Here is a 23,690-nt window from a genome sequence, read left to right on the forward strand (position 1 = left end):
GTCATAGAAAACTAGGCATGTTTCCAAGTCTAAATACTTTTTTATATTTACCCTGAATTCCAATGTAAGTAAGTAGCGGACCAGTGCACAAATCCAAATTAATGGTGGTTACAGTCATCAGCTTTTAACTCAGAAAACTAATTTCCCCCCTTCAACTTCAATTCGACTTTTATCAACAGTTTGGGGAGGAAAGACGAAAGAAATCACTGATGATAATTACACAGAATGAATATTTCTGTGAAATTAATAGAGCTGGTCATATCTCCCACTTTGCTGTACGTTTCAGGAAGCTCAAATTGCAAATTGAATGTATATTTAGCAATCAATTAAGGCATTGTAATTAATATATTTAAATTATTTATTTTTCTCTGGCTTTGGACACATTAATATATTATCATTATTCTTGTTTTGACAAAATTATCTGGTTTCTGATTTTCATGTATATTTCACTTTTCATTCCATTGTACAGATTTTTGTAAGCTATTTGTTACAGTTTGAATCTTGAGGTAAGGTATAAACACTTTCTAGTAAAAACATCCTAGGGAGAGGTGAATTGGGGCTAGAAAAAATAGTATATTATGGCTAAGTGTGTTGTCGAAAATTATTTCTCTTTAATAATTTTGTTTTTCTTACCTAAAGTACCCTACTGAGTTTTTGGTGAATGTGGCTGATAAGAATTGGAAAGTGTTAGAAAAAGAATGGAAAAAAGCAATTTCTTTAGAATGGTCAGCACATTCCATTCAATGTTTTATCCTCTAGACCTGTCATTATCTCAGACCATGGGATGTGATCAGTCAATATTTGTATAGGATTCGATACCGGTTTCTGTTTTCTTTCTTTTGTTTAAAGCATTTTTATTTATTTTTGAGAGACAGAGAGAGACAGAGCGTGAGCATGGGAGGGGCAGAGAGAGAGGGAGACACAGAATTGGAAGCAGGCTCCAGGCTCCGAGCTGTCAGCACAGAGCCCGATGCGGGGCTCGAACCCATGAATGGTGAGATCATGATCTGAGCCAAAGTGGGACACTCAAGCGACTGAGCCACCCAGGTGCCACTGATACCAGGTTTGATTCCGGGGTCTGGAGTAGACTCCAGAGATTTTGTTTTTTTTCTTTTTTCTCTAAACCTGATTGTCATCCTCGCTAACTGTATTTTCTGCCAGCATTAGTTGAGAACCTGTCACTGCTAAGAGTTTCAATGGTTCTTACTGGGGGTCATTTTGCCCTTTGAAGACGTTTTTGGTTGTCACAGCTGGGGGTGGGGGTTATGACTGATGTCTAGTAGGTAGGATGATGTTAAAAACATCACTGGGTGCACAGGAAAAGTCCCCGTAATAAACAATGGTCTGGTTTACATTTTCAATAATGTTGAAGTCAAGAAACTCTAGGCCGAAGACTTATTTTAGACGATTGGTAGGCATAGTCTTGGAAATGATCTGTCATACTTTCTCTTGGATCACTTCCTCTGTGGAAAGCCAGGTCGATAAGAACACTCAAACAGTCCTGTGGAGAGGAGGAACTGGTACCTCCTGTCAACAGCCAGCATGCCCTTAACCGCTAGACATGTGAGTGCACCATTTTGGAAGAGGGTCCTCGAACCCAGTCAAGACTTCAAATGACACGTCTGGTTAATACCTTAACTGTAACCTCATGAGAGACCTTAAGCCAGAGACACGCATTTAAGTCACTCTCAAATGCCCCACCCACAGACTCCCTGTGCCATCATAAATGTATTGTTGTCTCAGGCTTCCGTGTTCTGCAGTAACTTGTTTTGCAGCAATTAGTAGCTAATATTCGGCTCCAATGACATATTTCCAGCTTCCTCACTGTTCCTTCACCATCTCTGGGAGGTGACAATTGTTTAAATTTCCTTCTGAAGTGTGGCACGAAGAATCTAGGCAACCTTCTTTCCATAATCAGAAGGAGTTAAAAGAGTTGTGGAAAGAGCGGAGTTTCCTCCCAGGACCGCAAGATAACGTTTTGGAGAAGTGAGCCCATTGTTTTCCTCAAAAGCATCTGGAATTGTGGATGATTGGATTATCAGCTAACTAAATCAACCTGCATCGTGGAGAAAGCCTATTTTAAAGAATAGATCAAACTTTGTTATTCCACCAAAAATTAGCTTTTTATCTTATCCCTTGTGGCTTTGTCTGTTCTGAACAGGATGCCAAACCTTGTAGATATTTTATTACCTCAAAAGCTATGTTACTGCATAGGCATTTTTGTTCTCCTGGAACTTTAGTTGTCTAGAAAAAGGGATTCTACTTTTCCTCCTTATCTCAACCAGTAAGTATTTTCAGATGACTAGTTCTTATTTTAACCACCTTCAAATGAACCCTTCTGGGATACGGCACATTGTTAACATTTGTAGTATAACTTATTACTTAATTAACAACCAACACATTGCTGATAATTGCAATACACTGGGGACAAGATGACAAGACGATAATAGTGATTTGATGAATGCTGTGGTAATAATAAGACGAGAATTGCTTAAAAGTCAGCAGGCCAGTTTAAAAAAAAAACATGAAAACATAGACTTATGAGGAAATGATTTCCTTGTATGAGTCATGAAGGACAGCTGTCTGAAAAATATAAGAAAGCGTGTCAACCATAAAACACGACCAAAGGATTTTGACATATAATTTGTTTAGAATTCCCTTAGACAGTCTACAATTAAGATAATGCCATTCAAAACTCCCTGAATTGGAATACCAAAAGCTCTGCAATTGAATTGCTGGGAAGATATGGAGGCTGTCAGATTTCAGTTTCATGTTGGTGACATCAATCTGGGCATGATTTAAGTTGATCTGACTCTTTATTCAAGTATTTCTGTCTTCTAGTAAATTGTGGTTTCCTGAATGGTAACAAATAATGCTTTATTCATTATTTTTTTTCCATATTGCATTGTTGAACAAATAGAAGGCACTCAGCTAATATTAAAGTTAGAAAGAAGGCAGGGAAGGAGGGAAAAAATGGAAAAGAGTGTCATCAAATAAGACATAAAGTGTCCAACTTCGTAATAGATCTTGAGGGTGTTCTGTCACTAATTTAGCAAACACTGAAAGCTTACAGTTTCAGAATCCAAGTAGCAAAGAGAACTTTCGATAGTTCCAGTCTTGAGTAGTTTACGGTTAGACAGAGGTAATAGAATATCAATCAGTATGAAATCATGGTAGCAATGTATTAATTTCATAATAAAGGCTTAGGAAAACAATTTATGGAAAGACAAAGAAGGTACCAAATACCTTCCTCAGGAAAATAAGATGGAGAAACTTGATTGTGGGGATTTCATAGAAGATGCCAGGTGTCAAAGCACAGGAGGATATTAGAAAGGATATCCTTACGGAAGGAAACAGGTGGTATATGAAAGGCAGGAAGATAAGTAAGAGACGGGTTCTTGTAGAGACAGTAGCATGGATGTGGCAAGTTGTTTTATTTTTATCTTTTCTCTCCTACTGTAAGAGAATCTTCAATGCCGTGTGTTGACATGTGACTTCTGGGGCCACTCGCCAGCATCTAGAGATGGCTGCACGTCACTGATATCAGGATCGGCCCTATGCCTTGCTGCAGGAAGGAGAAGGAAATAAGCAGTGACCTTATCCTACTCACACAGAAGCTTTCAGATCCTTGTGTGGTTTGGAGGTCGTTTTCCTTTCTTTTTATCCTAAGGTTGAGGTAAGGGCGGATTCTTAAGGCTGCGTTGTGGAGTGCAAAGAGGCTCTGAGCAGAGCCACGGCAACCTGCAGCTGCTGACACGTAACACAGGAAAGAACTAAACCTTTGTTATTGGAGGCCGGTGAAATAGCAGATTGCTGTTGATTACCGCAGCATAACCCAACGAAAGCTTACAAAAGCGGTAATCAAAATGATTAAACTTGACATTGCCAATGGCTGTGATCACTCTAAGTATACGATTCTGCACACCGTGGCCTTCATGATCAGTGTGAAAACTCACAAACACGCACACCACCTTTGGAAGTGATGTGCAGTGAAAGTACAAGCCAAATTTCTTGAATGCTTCATTCAGATCTCTCTCTGGGATCTCATGCTCACATGCTTTTGCTCTGCGTGGACTGTGCTGGTCCCACATAAGTTGTTTCTGTTATTTATTAAGGAGCATCACGTAGCGGTGCCTGGGGGGCTTAGTCGGTTAAGTGTCTGACTTCGGCTCAGGTCATGATCTCACGGTTCGTGGGTTCGAGCCCCGCGCTGGGCTCTGTGCTGACAGCTCAGAGCCTGGAGCCTGCTTCGGACTCTGTGTCTCCTGTCTCTGACTCTCCCCCGCTCTTGCCCTGTCTCTCTGTGTCTCTCCAAAATGAATAAATGTTATAAAAAATTTAAAAAAGAAACATCATATATGGTAGGAAATTCATTGATTTACACATTTTTAATAGAAGCATAGTTAATATACAATATTGGATTTGTTGCAAGTGTATGACATAGTGACTTGACAGTTACATATAATGTAGTTGAGGCCACCATGATAAGTGTGGTTATCATCTGTTACAATACAAAGTTATCACAATATTATTGATTATAGTCCCCACGCTATCCTTTTTATACTGATTTTAAACTTAATTTCTCTTATCCTCAGTCACAATATAATTATGGATTAGATCATAACGATATTTATTTTAGATTATTTTAGGCCAATAACTAAACTTGATGACCGTGAACATCATATTAAGAACAACGGTTAGGGTATGCTGTGTCATCAAGGGGGACGAGCCGAGGGTATCCGACTACTGGCTTGTGATGGTCAACCAAGTTCATGGAACATGATAGGGTGGGAGCATAGGAGCAAGTTAGTGCCAACAAGGAAGACGTCACACACTCATGTTTATGGCTTGGGCGATTTGAATTATTTCCAATAAAAATAAACACATTTTCCCTGGACAACTCATTATGTATCTACTAATGTGTATCCAGATGGTGCATTCCATAAGTAAGTGACAACTGCCCTCATGACAGTCTGTTGAGAGGCCAAAGCTGACTGAAGCAAGAGGTGAGACAAGCAAGTTCAGGCATGATGTGACAGGCGGTATCCACGGCATTCCTAGAGTATATGACATGTGGGGCAGATCCTTTTCTTCTCTTTCTCTTTCAATTCCCACAGAGTAATATTCACCCTTTGAAAGTGTAACCATCAGTATAATCTAATTCTAGAAACTTTTCATCGCTCCAAAAAGAAACTACAGAACCGACTACATAGTCATCGGTAGTCACACCCCATTCCCCCCTCTCCCAACTCCTGGAAACAACTAATCTACTTTCTGTCACTAAGGATTTGCCTATTCTGCACATTTTCTGTGAATGCAGTCATACCAGATGTGACCTTTTATGTCTGACTTCTTTCGCTTTGCATAATGCCTTCATCGTTCATGCACAAAAGCAGGCACCAGGACTTTATCCTTTTCTATAATGGAATAATACTCTATTTTGTGGAGTTTTTTATATGTTGTTTATCTATTACTCCGTTGATAACTATTAAGATTGTTCCACTTATCGGCTATTATAAATGATGCTTCTATGTGTCTGTGTACAAGTTTTGGTGTGGATGTACGTTTTCATGTATTTTGGATATACACCTACAGGTGCAATTGCTTTCAGATAGTACCTCTATGTCTAGTATTTTGAGGAAATGCCAAGCTGTTTTCCAAAGTAGCTGCAGTTTTCATTCCAAAAGTCTTTACAAATTTTACTTCCAATTCTTTACATCCCCTCCAACACTTGTTAGTGTTCATCTTGTCCATTGTAGTCATTCTAGTGTGCATGAAATGGTATCTCATTTTGGTTTTGATTTTCATTTCTGTAGCAAATAATGATGTCAAGCATTCTTTCATGTAGTTCTTGGGCATTTGTGGATTTTCTTTAGAAAAATGTCTATTCAACTCTTTGCCCACTTTCTAATTGGTGATTTGTCTTTTTATTCTTGAGTTTTAAATGTTATTCATATATATTCGGGACACTAGATGCTCATTAAATATATAAGTTGAAAATACATTCTTTAATTTTGTTTGTTATCTTTTTGCCTTCTTGATGTTATCTGTTGAAGCACTTAAGATTTTAGTTTTGTTAGAGCCAATTTATCTAGTATTTTTTTTCCTTTTTGTTTCTGACGCTTTAGTATAATAATTAAAAATTTATTTCATAAAACCCAAAGTCATAATTGCTGTCTAGAACTTCCAGTACAAAGTGGAATAGAAGGGATGGGAGCAGAAATCCTTGTCTTGATCCTTATGGTGGAGAAAGATCTCAATCTTCTACTGTGAAGTCTGATGCTAAGTGTGGATTTTTCATAGATGCCCCTTATCAGGTTAAGGGAGTTTCCTTTTATTCCTAGTTTACTGAGGGGCACCTGCGTGGCCAAGTTGGTTAAGCATCTGACTCTTGGCTCAGGTCATGATCTCATGGTTTGTAGGGTTGAGCCCCATTTGCGGCTCTGCAATGACAGTGTGGAGCCTCTCTCTGTTCTCCCTCTCTCTCTTTCTGCTCTTCCCCTGCTTGTGTTTTTTCTCTCTCTCTCTCTCTCTCAAAGTTAATAAATTAATTAAAAAATTTAAAAAATCCTAGCTTACTGAGTATTTTTATCATGTATGAGTATTGGATTTTTCCAAATGCTTATTCTGTGGGTATTTATATGATTGTGAAAGTTTGTCCATCTTTCTCTTAATATGGTGACTTCCATGGATTGATTGACTTTCACATGTTGAACCAAACTTATATTGCTAACATAAATCCCACTTGGTCACGATGTATACTCCTTTACATATGTTGCTCAGTTTGGTTTCCTCCTAAATTTTTGAAAATATTTGCATCTATATTTATAAGGGTTATTGGTCTGTAGTTTTCCCTTATGTGATACGTTTATATATTTCGGTACCACAAAAGAAGTTGGAAAGTTTTACCTTCTCTTCTATATTTTGGAGGAGGTAGTGAATGATTGATGTTAATTCTTCTTTAAACGTTAGGTGGATTTTTACCAGTGAAACTGTCTGATCCTAGGCTTTTTTTTTTTTTTTTTTTGGTGGAAAGATTTTGATTAATAGCTGACTCTTTTTTGCTTGTTATAGTGTATTTTTATTTTCTGTTTATTCTGGAGTCAGTTTTGGTAGTTGGTGCTTTTCTGGGAATATGTGTGTTTTACTTCAGTGCTAATTTGTTGACATTCAAATGTGTATAGAATTTACGTGTTGAGCAAGGGTCGCCTGTTGTCTTCCATAAAGAACATCAGCCCCAGGATAATAACCCAGTGCATGGCTTGCAGGTGTCAGGGTCACCAAGACAGACATGACTCACACAGGCACTTGATGGAACACATAGAGGGGACAGAGAAAGATCAGTGAAAATAACGAAAATTGATCCTCCTGGCCAATGGGTCCCATCTTGCCTCTATGCAGGGAGATAGCACTGCAAGAACCCTTTTTGTGCTGCAGGCAAAGAAGCCCTTTCCTTCCCCCCAAGAATAGATGCCTCAGTGGGGTTGGCCAGGTGCCATATAATACATAGACATTGACTAGAGCAGAGCAGTATACATCAAGTCCAGAATAGGGACTGATAGGCTCAAACGTGGCAATGAGCACAACATAGATGTGAGGGTTCCTGTGTCCATGGACAGAGTTATTCCAGGTCTGAGGTTCACTTCATGCAGCTATACAATGGCCAAACAAGTCTCACATAACTGCTTTTCATAAAACTTTATAATCCTGCCTCTTTCTGTAAGGGTCCTAACAGGGGATCATCTTGTATGCCTGATTTTAGTAATCTCGTTGTTGTTGTTGTTGTTGTTGTTGTTGTTGTTTCCCCCTTAGTCAGTGTAACTAGCTTGTCAAATTTTTAATCTTTTCAAGGAACAAATTGGGTTTTTAACTTTCTCAAGGAATAAATTGGGTTTTGTTGATTTCTCTCTACTATTTTTCCATTCTCTATTGTGTTTCCATTCTAATGGTTATCTCCTTCTTTTTGTTTGCTTCGAGCTTAGTTCTTTCTTATTTTCTAGTTTCTTAAAATTAAAGGTTAGGCTATTGATTTGGGTGATTTCATGGGCCAGACATTTCTATGTTAAATCCTATCACTGCCTGCCTCAGATGTGACTGTGTTTGGAGAGATCTTTAGAGAGGTAATTAAGTTAAGATGAGGTCATCAGTGTGGGCCCTGATGTAGTATGACTGATGTCCTTAAAGAAGGACGAATTTGGACATGAGCACGTCCATAAAGAAGACAACGTGAAGACACAGGGAGAAGGTGGCCATCTACCAGCAAGGCGAGAAGCCTCAGAAGGAAACAACCATGTGAACACCTTGAACTTGAAGTTCTAACTTCCAGAGTTGTTGAGAAATAAATTTTTGTTGTTTGAGTCACTCAGGCATGTTCTCATGGAAGCACTAGCAAACCAATCCCGGTATTATTTTTTATCATTTTTAATATAGGCATAAGGACCTATATATTTCCATGTAAGCCCTGTTTTCATTATGGTCCATGAGTTTTATTTTTAATATTTTTATAGCCTATGAGTTTTTATATGTTGCGTTTCCTTCTTCATGCATCTCAATGTATTTTCTAAGTTCCTTTGTCATTTCTCTTTTGACCCATTGGTCATGTAGGAGTGCATTGTTTCATTTACACATATTGGTGAATGTCCTAAATCTCCATCTGTTGTATATTTCTAATTCCATACAATTTTAGTAGGACAATATACTTTGTGGGAATTTAATCCTCTAACAGTTATTGATTTTTTTTCATGGCTAATATATGGTCTATTTGGGAGAACATTCCATGTATTCTTTTCAACACTTTGGATGGCATTACATTGCCTTCTGCCCTGCATATTTTTGTTGTTGTCAAAAAAATCACTTGTTAATCTTACTGAGGAACACTTGTACATGATAAGTGCTTTTCTCTGGCTTTCAAAATTTTCTCTGCCTTTGATTAGACGTAATGTGTCTAAGTATGGATTTCTGAGTTGAATTTCACTGACCACTGTGGGTGTGTAGGTAAGAGTTTTTCATCCAGTTTAAAAAGTGGACTTTATTTCTTCACACATTCCCTTCATTTTCTTTCTCCTTTTCATTTCCTATGAGACTCTGGAAACTCCTTTCTATGAATGTGGTGTGCTTGATAATGTCCCACATGTTTCTGTGTCTCTATATTTTTCTTCATCCTTTTTTTTTCTTTCTGTTCTTCAGACTGGATAATCTCCATATAACATCTTCATGGTTGTGGGTCCTTTCTTTCACTTGCTACAATATGTTGTGGAGCCCCTCTCGTGACTCTTCATTTCAGTTACTGTATTTTCAACTCCAGAATTTCTGTTTAGTGCTTTTTGTTTTCTAATTCCTATTTTTTTAGTGATTTTTTATTTGGTTAAAACATCATTCTAATACTTTCTTCTAGTAATTTATTTATTTTTTTAGAAAGGGAGAGGGGCAGAGGAGAAGAGCAAGAGGGAGAGAGAGAGAGAGAGAGAGAGAGAGAGAGAATCTTAAGTAGGCTCCACACCCAGTGTAGACCCCAATGCAGGACTTGATCCCATGATTCTGGGATCATGACCTGAGCTGAAATCAAGAGTGGGACTCTCAACTGACTGAGCCTCCCAAGCACCCTTAACTAGTTCTTTAGACAAGGTTGCCCTATGTCATGTCTGTCTAGTGAGTCCAATGCCTGGACTTCCTCAGGTACCATTTCCACTAATTGATTTTTCTTTTCTTGTGGCTAGGCTATGCTCTGTTGTTTCTTTCATAGCTCATAAATTTTTGTTAAAAAATAAAACAGACATTTAAAATAACATAAGATGGCAATTCTGCAAATCAGACTCTCATCTCCCCATGATGTGTTGTTGCTGTTGTTTGCTCTTTGTTTGTTTAATGATTTTTCTGAGCCAATTCTTTAAAGTCTGCATTCTTTGTCATGTATGACCACTGAAATTTCTCTTCTGTTAACTTAGTAGTCAGCTAGTTATTGTACAGAGATATCCTTAAAGGCCTGTAACCAGTGAGTATCCCAGACTTTGTCAAGAAGCTCTGTATGCATGTTTGTGCATACCTTAAATATTCAGTTAGACACTTGACACTTTTGCCTTATAAATCACTTCCTTACTTCTGCAGAGCCTCAAATGTAGGTAAGATGAGAGTTGGAATCTTTCCAGAAGAACATGTGGAAATTTCCGAACATGAACACAGCCCTACACATGTCATTTCCAGGAATATGTCAAAGCTTTTCAAGGCCCCCTGCCTATCTCATTCACCAGTCTTTCCTTTTAAAGCTTTTTCATTAGTTTTTTGTTTGCCTCAACTGTTACCCACTGCCCTAGGAAACTGTGAAGTTAAATGTAGGAACACTTCCTTAGGAAGTTACACAATTTCCTGTGTATGTTTTTGACAGTCCTCAGGGAAAAGACTTTTTCACACTGAGGAAGCTCTGAGTGCGGTCAAATGAAGGCAGTTCACGTGGGGTCTTCTAAGGAAACAGTAGACTTCTAAGGAGGAGAATGTGCAGAGACAAGAGTAGGGAGAAGAGCTCCTTCCTTCTAAGGAAACAGTAGTAGTCAAATGTCAATACTTTGAGAAGGAGGTTGAAGGAATTCCAACCCAATTCCACTACCACGATAGCAAGCTGTTGATTTTTAAGGTCATCATAGAACTGGACAACAGAAAATAGGACAAGGGCAAGTTAGGACACCATGAGTCTCACAGTTCCTAAAAAGAATGATCCCTTTTTCTTGAATAAACAATCTGATATTCCTGAAAGCTTTTGGTTACTTTCCAGAGTCCTGAAAAATTTGATTATGACAATTTATGCCAGTTTTGTGTTGCCTTAATGAAGGAGTGAATTTTGGAAATCTGCCATTTCCACTGACATCATCCAGAGATCATTTTCAGCATCGTATATCCTCTCTGCAATTATTTTTTTCCAGGTAGAGGTAATGATCATTAAAAATCATTATTTACTTTTTTTTCACTTAATAAAAAAAATTCTTACCAATTTTAAAATCATACACTTCAGTGGAAGAGATAGTTTTCATTCACATTCTGCAAAATAATTTTCTGCATGAACTAAACTGGATTTACCACATAAAAACATTACACGTTGTGTTTCACTGTTTCCAATACAAACAAATATCCCAAATGTATGCATGGGATGATAGGATTGAAATGAGCCAAGTGGAGTTTCTGCAATTTTATAATCCATGTGCTGTTGTTGTTTATTTTGAATATACCTTTTTGTGCAGAATTATGAAGTACCAAAGACCTTGGAGGCCCAAAGTCTCCCAGGTGAGCTTGAACTCTTCTGCACCCCTATGAACTTTTGTACTTACTCTCAAATAGAATACATTTCCCTAAGTACGCATGGCAAGGGGTTGATGGTACCAACTGGTGTTATCCAAATTAACTTCTATGAGGAATATAATGTTTATTCAAGGGTAAGTGTTAACGTACCAACTTGAATCTCACATACAGGCTATTAAAACTCAGTGATAGCCACAGCAATTCTTTGCGCTAACGTTGTTCACAGTTCACAACTTTATTGTCTGAATGTGGGGTGGACAGCTTCCGCCATCTTGCCCTGCCGTGTCGCTAGGATACGCATTTTCCTTTCCATCTTTTAGGCATAATATGGGCATGCTGTCTGTCATCTGAGCTCTTCTCCCTACTCTTGTCTCCGCACATTCTCTTCATTATAATATTTGTCTAATTCCTACTAGCCTTTCATGCTTCTGCTACAGTATCACATCCTCAGAGAAGTGTTCTTGATCTCCCTCACCTCCCTCCCAAACCTGTTTAGGCACCTGTGCTTTCGTACCAAGCATCTTGTATATACCTGTATTCTAACACTTGCCATGCTCTGTTGTCATTGTCTGTATGCTTGTCTCTCTTCTGCAGGCAGGAAGTAAATCTTATTCCATTTTATTACCCACAACCAGTGGCGCTTGTCACATATCAGTAATACAATAATTATTTTTGGAAGGAAGGATGGGAAAATGACCACTGTGTCTCACTGAAACGATTTTATAGCAATACAAAGTGGAGGGACTTGAGTAGTTGATGTAGCCAAGTATTGGTGGCCAGCATACAAAACCAATTTCTACTCTTTCATTATGTATTTATTCCCTAAGGGTGACTTTATCATTCAAAGGCATTTCTCAAAGTGTGGGCAATAACTCCCTTAAGGAAATATTTCTTCATAAAATGTGTAAGATGCATGAAACTTTTATAACTCTGGTGGCAGTAGGCAGACTGCCACACTAGAAATATAAGGAGATTATTCAAAAATGGGGCATTAAGTGGAACACAGTTTGAATTATCTAAGGCTGATGGCATGAATATCTTTGTACACTTAAAATAAAACAATAAGTAATACTTTGAGTATATATTATTGTATTCTTATAATATGGTTACATTAAAATGCTTATAAAATTTTATTCAGATCATCAACATGTGTAAGGTACCATTCAGATCATCAACATGTGTAAGATACCAGAAATGTAAATATGAAAAGTTTAAGATACTGATAGCCATAATATTCACTGTTAAATTTTCCTTATTTTTATCTCAATTTTCCCTCTCTTTGTAACTAGACATTGTATGTATATTTTAATTTAAATTTGTATATATATATATATATATATACACAAATATATATATATATACAAATATATATATATACAAATGTATATATATACAAATGTATATATATATGCATTTATAGTTTATTTAAAAATTATATCACATTATATACATTAGTTTGCTCCCCACTACCACATTGTTTGCATTTGCATATATTACTTAATATTCTTTTTATTTACTTATTTATTTATATTACTTACTCTTCTTGAAAAATATTATTTAACAGTTATCATTAGCTTGGTATAATACAATATGTTCAATATTTCCTCTTTTGCAGGTTATAGATTGTTTCTTTTTTTTCTTTACTTTTAATTTTGCTAATACAGGCAAGCAGAAATATTTATTATTTTATGGTATATTTTGTATACATATATGTGTACACATACATATGATTTAATTCTTTTTAATGTTTTATTTATTTATTTTTTTTAGATAGAGAGAGATAATCCTGAGCAGGGTCCATGCTCAGTGTGGAGCTCAACACAGGGCTTGATCCCACGACTCTGGGAACATGACCTGTGCTGAAATCAAGAATTGGATGCTCAACTGAGACATCCAGGTGCCCCTCGACTGCACGATTTTATGTGCTGTCTTAACCTTGATGATTCCAAATGTAGATCACAAGTCCTACTTTCTCCCATGAACTTCACACCCATTTGTCTGTCTGTGGCATCTGTCCACTGCCTAATATACACCTCAAGCTTAACATCCCCCAAACCTAATGTTTGTTTTCCACCTGCACTCAAATCTGCTCTTGTCTAAGTTATCCCCATGTCACTAAATGAGGAGTCAAAACTGCAGCAGGTGTGTGGGCCCAAAACTTAAAATCATTCCTGAATAATTTCTCTTCCCATGTTTACAGAGAGCCAATCACAAAGTAAATATTGTTATAGCTTTAACCTCAGACTTCTCTTCACAGACCCATGTCCGTAACCCTCATTGTCGTCATCTAAGAACAAATACCACCATCTCTCAACATACACACACAATTTCCACACAGTTGCATGACTATGATTTTAAAATAATCACACCTGTTGAAATCTTCCAGTGCTGGCTTTTCTCACTAAGAGAAAAGCTAAAGTTTTTACAATGTTCTGCAAGATCCCACAAGTTGTGCCCCTAACATAATAACATGTTACCACACATACTTCTGCCCTAGGCTTTTTCACTATTTCTGAGAACAATTTTATGGGATCTTCCTGGTTGTGGAAATTGATTTATAGAGAATTGGCATATTGACATTACAATAGCCCCCTCTTATCCACAGGAGATACTTTCCAAGACCCCCATTGGATGCCTGAAACCAAGGGTAGTACCATGCCCATATATACTGTGTTGTTTTCCTGTACATTCATATGTATGGTGAGTTTTAATTTATAAATTAGAAATTGTAAGAAGTCAACAATAATTAATTATCAAATAGAATGATTCTAACAATATATTGTAATAAAAGTTATACGAATGCACTCTCTCTCTCTCTCACCTTTATTCTTGTGATAATGTGAAATGATAAAATGCCTATGTTATGAGATGAAGTGAGGTGAATAATGCAGGAACTATGATATAGTGTTAGGATTCTACTGACCTTCTGACATTATTCAGGAGGATCATCATCTCTTTCTGGAGGGCAGTTGACCACGAGTCACTGAAACCGTGGAAAGCAGAGCCACAGATATGAGGGGGCTCCTGTGTTAAGTTTCTCTATCCTAGAATGAGCTATATTTTTTTCCCTCTTTCTTTCTTATACCTACATTTTATAAGAAAATTAATTATACTCTCTTTTTCCTAAAAAGAATTCTGCATATTTGTTTCTATTTTTCTCTAGGTAAACGGCCTTGGTTGTTATTCTTAATGTGTGCCCAATTTTCTCCAATTACATTTTATAATTCATTATTATCTGACTGTAACAGGTTTTTCCAACTTTGGCACAGGTTGGCATTTTGGGCCAGATAATTGATTGTCTTGTGCATTATAGGTTATTTAACATCATCCTTGCCTTTATGAATGAGATGCCAACAGCATTCATTCCCCCCCATTTTAAGTTATTAAACTTAAAAAATGCCCCAGACATTGCCAAATGTCTTGGGAGGCACAAAATTGCCCCTGGTTGAGAAGCACTCACCTTTATGAAGGTACAGACTGGTTTTTAAATGCCGCATACAGCCCATTCTTGTTTGGTCCAAATATTCCCCATGCTCCCTTCATCTTAATCGGTTCTTAATTTAAAAGCTTATGGTACCTGACACATTGTCTATAAGAAAGAGCCATGGCAAATGATTTCCTCGGAGCCCCACATAGACTGAGTCCACAATTCCAGGTAATCAGAAGTCTACAGGTTAATATGCTTTAGCAAGCACTAAGTTATGGAATGTGTGTAGACGGGGGGGGGGGGGGGGACTGATCACCCAGGTGTCTAGCAGGTACATGGCTTTGTGCCCATGGTTTAGCTTCTCCAAGCCCGAGTCTTCTCACACATAAAAGGGATGTGGAAGCAGCTGCTTTGCACAAATGTTATGAAGTTATAAATGAGGCCTGTGCGGCCCAGAGCACAACTTAGACAACTTATAATTGTAGCTATTAGTATTTCCCCGAAGTCAAAGAAGTGACAATGAGGAGACTGTCCTAAGACCCGAGGGAGGGGCTGCAGGGGTGGAAAATACATACTCCTCCATCAACACTGCCCTGGACAGTACACCATTGTCGCCTGAAACGTTTATTAAATGCCCTGTCTAGGAATTATGCTAGCACTGAATTTTTGAAAGTGTAATATCCAGACTCTGTCTGTAAGAAGTTCCCTACGTTAGAAAGAAAACATAGTGAAAATGAAGGCCTGTACTATAACAAATGAATGAATTAGACGAGTACAGGGGACAGAATCAGAGGGACATTTCTGCAATGCCTCAACTCAAGAGAAAGAATTGACGTGGTAAAAATGATTATCCACGTACCGTATCTATACGACAATATTAATTTGTTAAGGTAAGAATTCGTTTGCAATGACAAAATTTCCACCAGCAGTCCAAGAGTCTGGAAATTTCCTTTTGGTGTTAGTGACTTGTGTTATGCCATGGGTCCTCTTTACCCAAACTCAAGAAATGCCTTGGAGGGAAACGGACAAGCAGTTTCTCCCTTAGGCTGCTAAATTGCATAAAATAATTAACCAGAGAGCTAAGAGGGATTTGCAGTTGTTTGGCAAAGTTAGGATTAGTAGCAGAAGAAAATAAAATAAGCACTGATTTGCAGAGAGCGACTCCGTCCTCCTGTGGGACCCAGCTTGCTGAATGCTGAATTCTGGTCTCCAGAAAGGGAAAGAGCTATAATTCATAGCAGAAATCTCTTTATCCCCCAAGTAATAATGTGTAATCTTTAAAAACGTTTCAAAATGTGTTATACGATAACTTCATCGAGATTGTTCTCAAAAGAAAGTCTCCTTATGTCAAATCAGACATGTCACCTGTTCAAGTTCTTTTTTTTCCTTAGTTTTGTTAAGCAAATGGAACCCAGAGTAATGAAATGACTTGCTCAAGTTCACACAGATATTTTCTTTTAAAGCAAAAGTTAGAGCACATTTCCTGGTACTGAGCCCAGTGTCTTTCCCCTCTACACTTTATTCCCTCTCCACATACTTCACTTTGTCATCTTTTTCAAATAAATGGTGCTTGGAAAAGTTCCAGAGGCAAATGCACCTTCAGCTCCATTTTGAGAGTTCATCCTGTAATTGTCACACCTGATCTCTGTCCCAGTGCCTGAACCCAATCACTGGGGATAATTTGAATCGACTGAAGCTTCTAGAGTCTGTGCATGTTGCCGTTGACCCTCCTCATTCAAACCACGCCGTTGTGATGGGCAAGGTTGGCCACTGCCACTTTAAATTAGTGGTTTATCTTGAGTCCTGGAGAAAGGAAGTCCTTTCAGGAGGAGAGGATGATGAATCACACGGCAGGGAACAAATGTAACTGTGATTAATGGGACATTACACAACAACAAAAAAATAGAGCCAACTGTGTGCGGAGATAACTGGAACCACAAAGACCAACTTATTGTCTAAGGTGATGTAATTAACTTCAAGCTCCTCCATAGCTTGGATGGCTGATTCCAGTGAGCTTTTCCATTGTGCTAGTAATAATGACAAGTTTGTGCCTTCTTATTTTGAATATTAGCCTATTAAGGACCATTTTTCTCCAATGCATGGCACTGATAAAATGTCAAAGACTAAGATATGGCAATTTGAAGTAGCATGATTTTAAGTAACTGCAGATTCATTCAACTTTCCCTCTTTCCCAAGGAAGACAATGGAAGAAAAGACCAAACATTTGGTTTATGATATATGAGCTTCTTCAAATATTTCCATGCAAGAAGGACTCACTGATTATCTTTTCCATTTTTATTTATTTATTATTATTATTATTATTGGTTGCTCTGGGTAAAGTGAAAAGAAATTTTCAGAACATGTTATATTATAGTAACTGTGACGAAGAAAGATTTCTTTTTGCTTCTCACCACCTGCTAGGGTACCTTGTCCTGTTCATGCAAGTGCATTTCTCTCATCCATAAGAAATAAGTAATTGCTTTGTCTATCAGACAGAATGGTTGCCTTGGATTTTTGCGAAAGTATTATGGATTCAAAAATTATTCTCTGCATTTTAAATAAGGGAAGAATCAGTATTGTGGGTATTTTCACCCATTGCAATCTTGTCCACATACTTCAGTTAGCAAAGTTGGAATGAAAGTCTGAATTTAAAAATGCGTGCCAATCCCTTTGCCAAGTTTGGAGGCTTTCCAAATATTTGATACCTGTTTCATTTCATGTTTTCAGAATCATTTGGCTACTCCCACAGCTCACAGAATAGCAAATCTTCCGCTAAAATTCTGAGATATGATATATTTGGAAGGCCAACTCTGTTCTCAACCATCAGGTGTGTTTTCCTCTTCCTGACTTTGAAGTAATAATAGCATCTTTTATTTTTACAGTGTGTCTATCTTAACAAGTAACATTCACCAGATTGATTCTACCCCGATAGATGTTAAGAGTAGAGATGTGCCGTGGGTGAAGCAGTGTGGACTCTGGTGTCACCCGCCCAGGTGTGGCTTTCAGTTCAGGCAACTATTCACACAGATATTAGATAACTTATTTTCTCCCTCTGAATCTCACTTTTCTTGTCCATTAACACAGGGTAATAATACTTCACACAAGTGTGTGAAAGCAGAAAGAGAATATGTATGCACGGTCTTTCCACAACAACTGCCACCCCATTTTTTACTAGAAGAAAGTACAGTTTTCTGCTTTATTTACATTTGTGTTTCCCAAGCAAGGGGAAAGAAAGGAGGTAATATAGACCTTAGTAAAGACCTACCATGGTTCAAGATCTGTCGGAGCTCGTTTCAGATACTTCAGAGTATTCAAAAGGTATTCTCTCAGTATTTGCAAATAAGGGAAGCAGATGTGGAGGTTATCAAATAAATGGCCTGAGATACTCAAGTGCCCAGGCCAGTGCCTTAAGTTTAACACAGAATTTTTGCAGTGAACCATGAAATGCAAGTCTGACTTCTAAGACACTGGGGCGAGCATTCTGGAATGTGTCCCGCTGTCCAGCCGCCATGCCACCCTTCAGCGCAGGCATGAGACCTGGTATGAGACTCTGGCCACATGTGTGTTGCCCTGACCTTATACACACACTCTCTCCTCTTCCCTCCTTGAATCCGATTCCACTCCATCCTGGCCCCACTGCAATCAATCTTGCTCCTCATCCTTCATTTTCCATACTCACCTGCTCTTTGCTCTTGGCAATGACCCCCAGCTATCACTTTTATTCCTACCCATGATTCTGGTGTTCACCAAACTCTCTGCATCAAGGACTGTTAGAGACCGGCATCTTTCCAAACTTGAGGGGTTTTGACATGCTTCTTATCTTCACTTCTTCGTTAATTAAGATTCACACCTAATGCATCCTGGTCACGTAAAAAGGAACTGGTGTCGGGGAGGCTTGGGTGGCTCAGTTGTTTAAGCATCAGATGCTTGTTTTCAGCTCAGGTTCATTCTCATGGCTCATGGAATCAAGCCCCATGTCATGCTCTGCACTGACTGGGTGGAGCCTGCTTGGGATTCTCTCTCTCTCTCTCTCTCTCTCTCTGCCCCTCTCTTGCTTGTGTGCTCTCTCTCTCTCTCTTTCTCAAAAGTAAATAAATAAACTTACAAAAAGGAACGAGTGTCAAAGAAAAATTATTCAATGGCACCCGTTAAAGCACCGTTTAGAAGACTATTCAAGGTAGGGGACCATCATGGTAGGTGTAAGGACAGCTGTGATGGAATTTTGCAGTGAGTTTGCAGCATGTGCAAGAGGGAGTTCATAGTCAAGGGGCAAGGTGAGGGTCAGTGAATAGAAAATTAATAAGAGGAAACTTCAGGGGTAGGGTAGGATTCTGGTGCGAGCCATCTAATAGGATTCTTGCTGAAGATAGGTCTGGGTCATCAGACATCACCTAGAGGATGGTGATGGTGAGGAACCCTATTAGATATCGAGGGTGATCAGATGTCGAGGGTGTGAGTTCTGGCTTAACTGACTCATCAGGATTCTTGCTGAAATTGGGCTATGCAGAGTCCAAACGTCGGGACTAGTTGCAAAAGAATTCAGGGAGCCTGAGTAGACCTTGGCCAGTGAGAGAATGTTTGTCATTAGACAGATGAGGAAGGGGCGTGAAAGAAAAATGGCTTTCAAGTCACACCCTGAGTTATGGGACTAGATCTGTTGTCTCCTGGGGCCTGATCTACTGCTGTTCCCTTTAGACCAATGGTTTTTAGTAAGGGGTGATTTTAACCCCAGACATTTGGCAATAGCTGGAGACATTTTTGGTTGTAAGGCTGTTGGTATCTAGTAGGTAGAGCTCAGAGATGCAGTTAATATCCGACAAGGCACAGAACCCCACTGCAAACAAAGAATTATCTGGCCCCGAGTGTCTACAGTGCCACAGTTGAGAAACTGTGGATTAAAGTTGTGAATCCTGAGGAAGCAGGATTCAGTCTCCCTCAAGTGACTTCCTGCTTTTTTTTCCACGTGAGAACAACTTTGTGTAGCCATGATTAAAAATGGAAGTCATGAGTCTAGAGTTCTATTTACATATTTACCATTGATTTACTTTGTGGCTTCCCATCCTTCCCTTCACTCCCAGCCACAAACATTTGCTGAGACGCTCATGTGTGTAACTATAAAGAAGGTGTCAGGAAACAGGAGTTTTCCATATCAGCACTGACCACTTGTGTACTGGCAAACACTATTTATTCACTCCAGTGTTCATTTGACCTTTGTAGATACAAGGAAAAGTATAAATTCTCCAATTTCCCTGTTATGTTGTAGCTATAACATCCACAGAAACATGACCTAAGTGCTATATGTGCTGTTGGCCAAGTATTAAATAATGCAGTGTAAATTAATAATGTATTGTAATAAAATGTTCTTTACTACCACTATATTTATATTCCTTTATGAATCTTTCTTTTGCTGGCTTTCTTTATTCTTTTCTTTCTGCCAGCCACCTGGTCACAAATATTACACTGATTCCCTGCCAAATCTCAATTACTCTCCTTCACTTCTTGCTTTTCTCACTTTCTTTTTCTTCTCTTTTCTCAGTTCTAGCTCATATATATATATATATATATATATATATATATACATATATATATATATTTAACGTTTATTTGTTTTGAGAGAGAGAGAGTGCGTGAGATCACAAGTGGGCACAGGACAGAGAGAGGGAGAGAGAGAATCCTCAGCAGGCTCCACAATGTCAACACAGAGCCAGACACAGGGCTTGATCTCATGAACCATGTGATCATGACCTGCGGCTCCCTTTTATGTTAATCTTAGGTTGCCTTTGTTTGGCGTCTCTTTCGTCATCTCTTCAATTACAGCAGTTCCCCTTACCTGTGGTGGATACATGCCAGGACCCCCAGTGATGGCTGCGGCTGTAGACAATACCAAACCCTCTGTGTACTGTTATTTCTCCTGCCTAGGCGTACGTGTGATTAAGTTTAATTTAGAAATTAAGTACTAGGAGATTAACCGTAGCTGATAATAAAATAGAACAAAATTATGACAACACGATGTAATAAAAGGTACGTGCCTGTGGCCTCTTTCTCCCTCGCAGAATATCTGATTGCCCTGCATTCACCCTGCGTCTTGTGCTGATGTGAGCTCACGAAATGCCTGTGTGATGAGATACAGTGAGGCAAATGAGGCAGGCATTGTGATGTCGTGTTGAGCTACTACTGACCTTCAGAAGGTAGAGCGTCTGCTTCTGGACTGTGGTTGACTGTGAGTAAATGAAACCATGGAGAACACAACTGTGGTTAAGGGAGGGGAGCTACTGCAATCTCCTCTCTCTCCTTTCTTGCTTTGACTCTTCTCCTCTCTTAAAAACATGTCCCCAGAGCAGTTATAAAAGAGCAGAGGGAACTGGAAAAAAGAAGATGATTGTCGATCTTAGAGAGCTACTTCCTTTAGCTCTCTTCCGCAAAATTATTGACCTTGTTTACAAGAACTAGACAATAAGGGCAACGTGGCAGCCCACACCTTCAGGAAGAGGGGCGACTTACAGAAACGATGTGCCTCTCAGGGCACACAGCATAAGGCCATGAGGCTGCTGGGTAAGGGATGCCTTTGAGATTCAATAGAACATTTACTTAGGAGGATGTAAACATGAAAGTTAGTCTTGCCACTGCTGGGCTCCTCACTGCCTTTGGAATAAGGCTATTCAAGATTTGGTTCTTACCTCTTTATTCTGATCCCTTCTATCTTGGACCCAAACGCTCTTCTTACAAGCCAGAGGAGACATGTGACATCCTTGAATGCACCATGATGGTTCTCTGTCTTTCTGTCTTTACTCCCAGTGTTCTTCTCTCTTAGGACCCCCTTCTCCTGGTTCTCTGCCTAGAACCTTTCTGCTCATTCGTAACAACTTAGCTCAGAAAGGTCTTCTCCCAATCCATCTTGGCTTAGGCAGGCAGCCTCCACTGCGTTTCCAAGTGCCGGCTACTTATTTTAATTAATTATATGGATGCATTTGTCCGTTTTATCTTCCTTACCACTTAGTGAATTTTTAGTGAGAAATGGGACTGTGGATTTCTCCTTTTATCTCCTGCACTAGTCCCATGGTTTTGCAAACTAGATGGACAATGGATACCTGCTTATTGAATAAGTGGATGACAATAAAATGGGTAAAATAATGTCAAGAAGAAAGAGGCCCCAATGAGATGCACTCTTGGTGTACAAATATTGCAGTCAAGGAAAAATAACAATATTGGTTTCCTACAAGATATCTTCATTTGCATGGGAAAAAATGATACACTAACTAGCTAGAAATTATGGAAATAAACTTCTATCATTTTATTTTTTTAATTGCCAGCTCTCAGACATTTAATAGTTCATAGTTTTTTTTGTTGTTGTTGTTGAGTAACATCATTGCTTCCTTTAAGATAATTTCATTATCATTACTAAACATGGGTCTTCTAAAAAGAATTAGAACTTAAACTCTACTTATGTACAAGTAAAATTTATTGTTTGAGCTGGACTTGGTCCTCTATCACTTTATGCTTTCCCACCAATGTCTTTCCAAAGCAATTTACTAGAGTTGCTTTTCTCTAACCTTGGATGAAATTAGAGGAAAAAATAAGTTTTCTGGTTAATTTCAAGTAATAAAAAATAGTATCTTTTTTTCCAATATATTTAAAGGCAGTGACTCTCTACATAGTATCAAGCCTTACATTACTCACCCCATTTCAAAAGTTTCTTACTCTTTAAAGCTTAGGCTTGACTTACACCAGAAAGCATGGAATGGGGAAGGAACTGTGGTCTGCTTCCCTCTTTTCCACTTCTTTTCCTCTCCAATCCCTAAGTGCTGTTTGCGGTTCCCTCTCAGCAGGAAGAAATGAAGGGGAAGAATTAGGAAGAGAAAAATCTCTTACACCATTTAAAGTTTTAATTTGACCCAAACATTCAAAATACGTGGCTAATTCCTTCCTTTATGCTGTATTTTATTGGGGGCTATTTGAAGTGCCTATCCAATATCCTCAGTCCTACTTTTTTTTTTCTTTTTTCTTTTTTTTTTTTATCTAGGCCATAACTCAGCTTTCAGCCGCTAACAACTCAATCCTTCACCTTCTATTACAGTTCCCATAGTTGGGGACACCTTGCTCCTTGAGGGTGCCCTCTTGGGTGAACTCCTCAGGACCACTCTGTATACACCCCTTCCACAGGATCCACACCTGGCCCAACTGCAAATGTTTTTGCTGTCTTATCTCGTACAGGCTGTTTTTCCTCCATGTAACCCGTGCCTCCTCTATGCTGCTGGCAGAAGGGACTTCTCAAAGCAAGGGCCAAATGGCATTTGCTATGTCTCTCATCTTCCTGGCAATACACATTAAACTTTCTAAGTGGTCACTTGGCTTAAGTAACAGGAATACTCCTTATCTCATCTTCTGTGTTGGTATTGGCCAACAGGCAATGGCGTTCTGGTGATTAATTTCAAAGAAATCCTGTTGTCCTAAGTCACTGACGTTCACCCTTGGATGCAAAAAGATGTTTCCTTATTCTCGGCTCTACCCTTTATAATTCTACCACTGAGATGATCTGACTCTAACGGATCAACCTTTGCTGGTGACCAGCGAGTGACATAGTTTGTGTTCCGAGTGGCGCTAACGTAAGATTTCAACGTGAGCGGGAGCTGACATCTTTGAAGGGCATTGTTCAGTTGGACAGAGCCTTCCATGCTAGTACTGGTCACTAATGTCACAAACAGGAAGATTTTTTATTGGTGCTGAAGAAGACTGGGTATCTGCTAACTGCTGCCACGTAACAAACTCCCCTAAAAGTCATGGTTTAACCAAACAACTATTTATTTGGCTCGCGATTGCAGATTGGCAATTTGCACTGGGCTTCGCTGGGCAGTGTTTCTAGTCTATCGGGCTCGCTCATGCAGCTGTGACCAGCTACCAGTTTTGTTGTGGCATCTCAGCGGGAATGGCTCATTCCTGCTCCATGGGACACGGCATCCTCTGGCACTTTCGACTGGAC

The 23,690-nt window shown here is 38.9% G+C and overlaps 2 long non-coding RNA genes across 2 annotated transcripts in view; one reads left to right on the forward strand and one right to left on the reverse strand.

Moving 5' to 3' along the window:
* Positions 1 to 14,272, reverse strand: part of LOC122238120 — a 51,492-nt gene extending 37,220 nt beyond the window's left edge. The window contains exon 1 of the long non-coding RNA XR_006217081.1: positions 14,210 to 14,272. This is a non-coding gene — a long non-coding RNA (uncharacterized LOC122238120). The remainder of the gene's footprint in view (positions 1 to 14,209) is intronic.
* A 6,497-nt stretch (positions 14,273 to 20,769) lies between these two features.
* The window catches only part of LOC122238119, a 28,949-nt gene continuing 26,028 nt past the window's right edge, over positions 20,770 to 23,690 (forward strand). Inside the window, exon 1 of the long non-coding RNA XR_006217080.1 lies at positions 20,770 to 20,933. This is a non-coding gene — a long non-coding RNA (uncharacterized LOC122238119). The remainder of the gene's footprint in view (positions 20,934 to 23,690) is intronic.

This window comes from Panthera tigris, chromosome B1 (genome assembly GCF_018350195.1).
Source record: "Panthera tigris isolate Pti1 chromosome B1, P.tigris_Pti1_mat1.1, whole genome shotgun sequence".
Classification (NCBI taxonomy): Eukaryota; Metazoa; Chordata; class Mammalia; order Carnivora; family Felidae; genus Panthera; species Panthera tigris.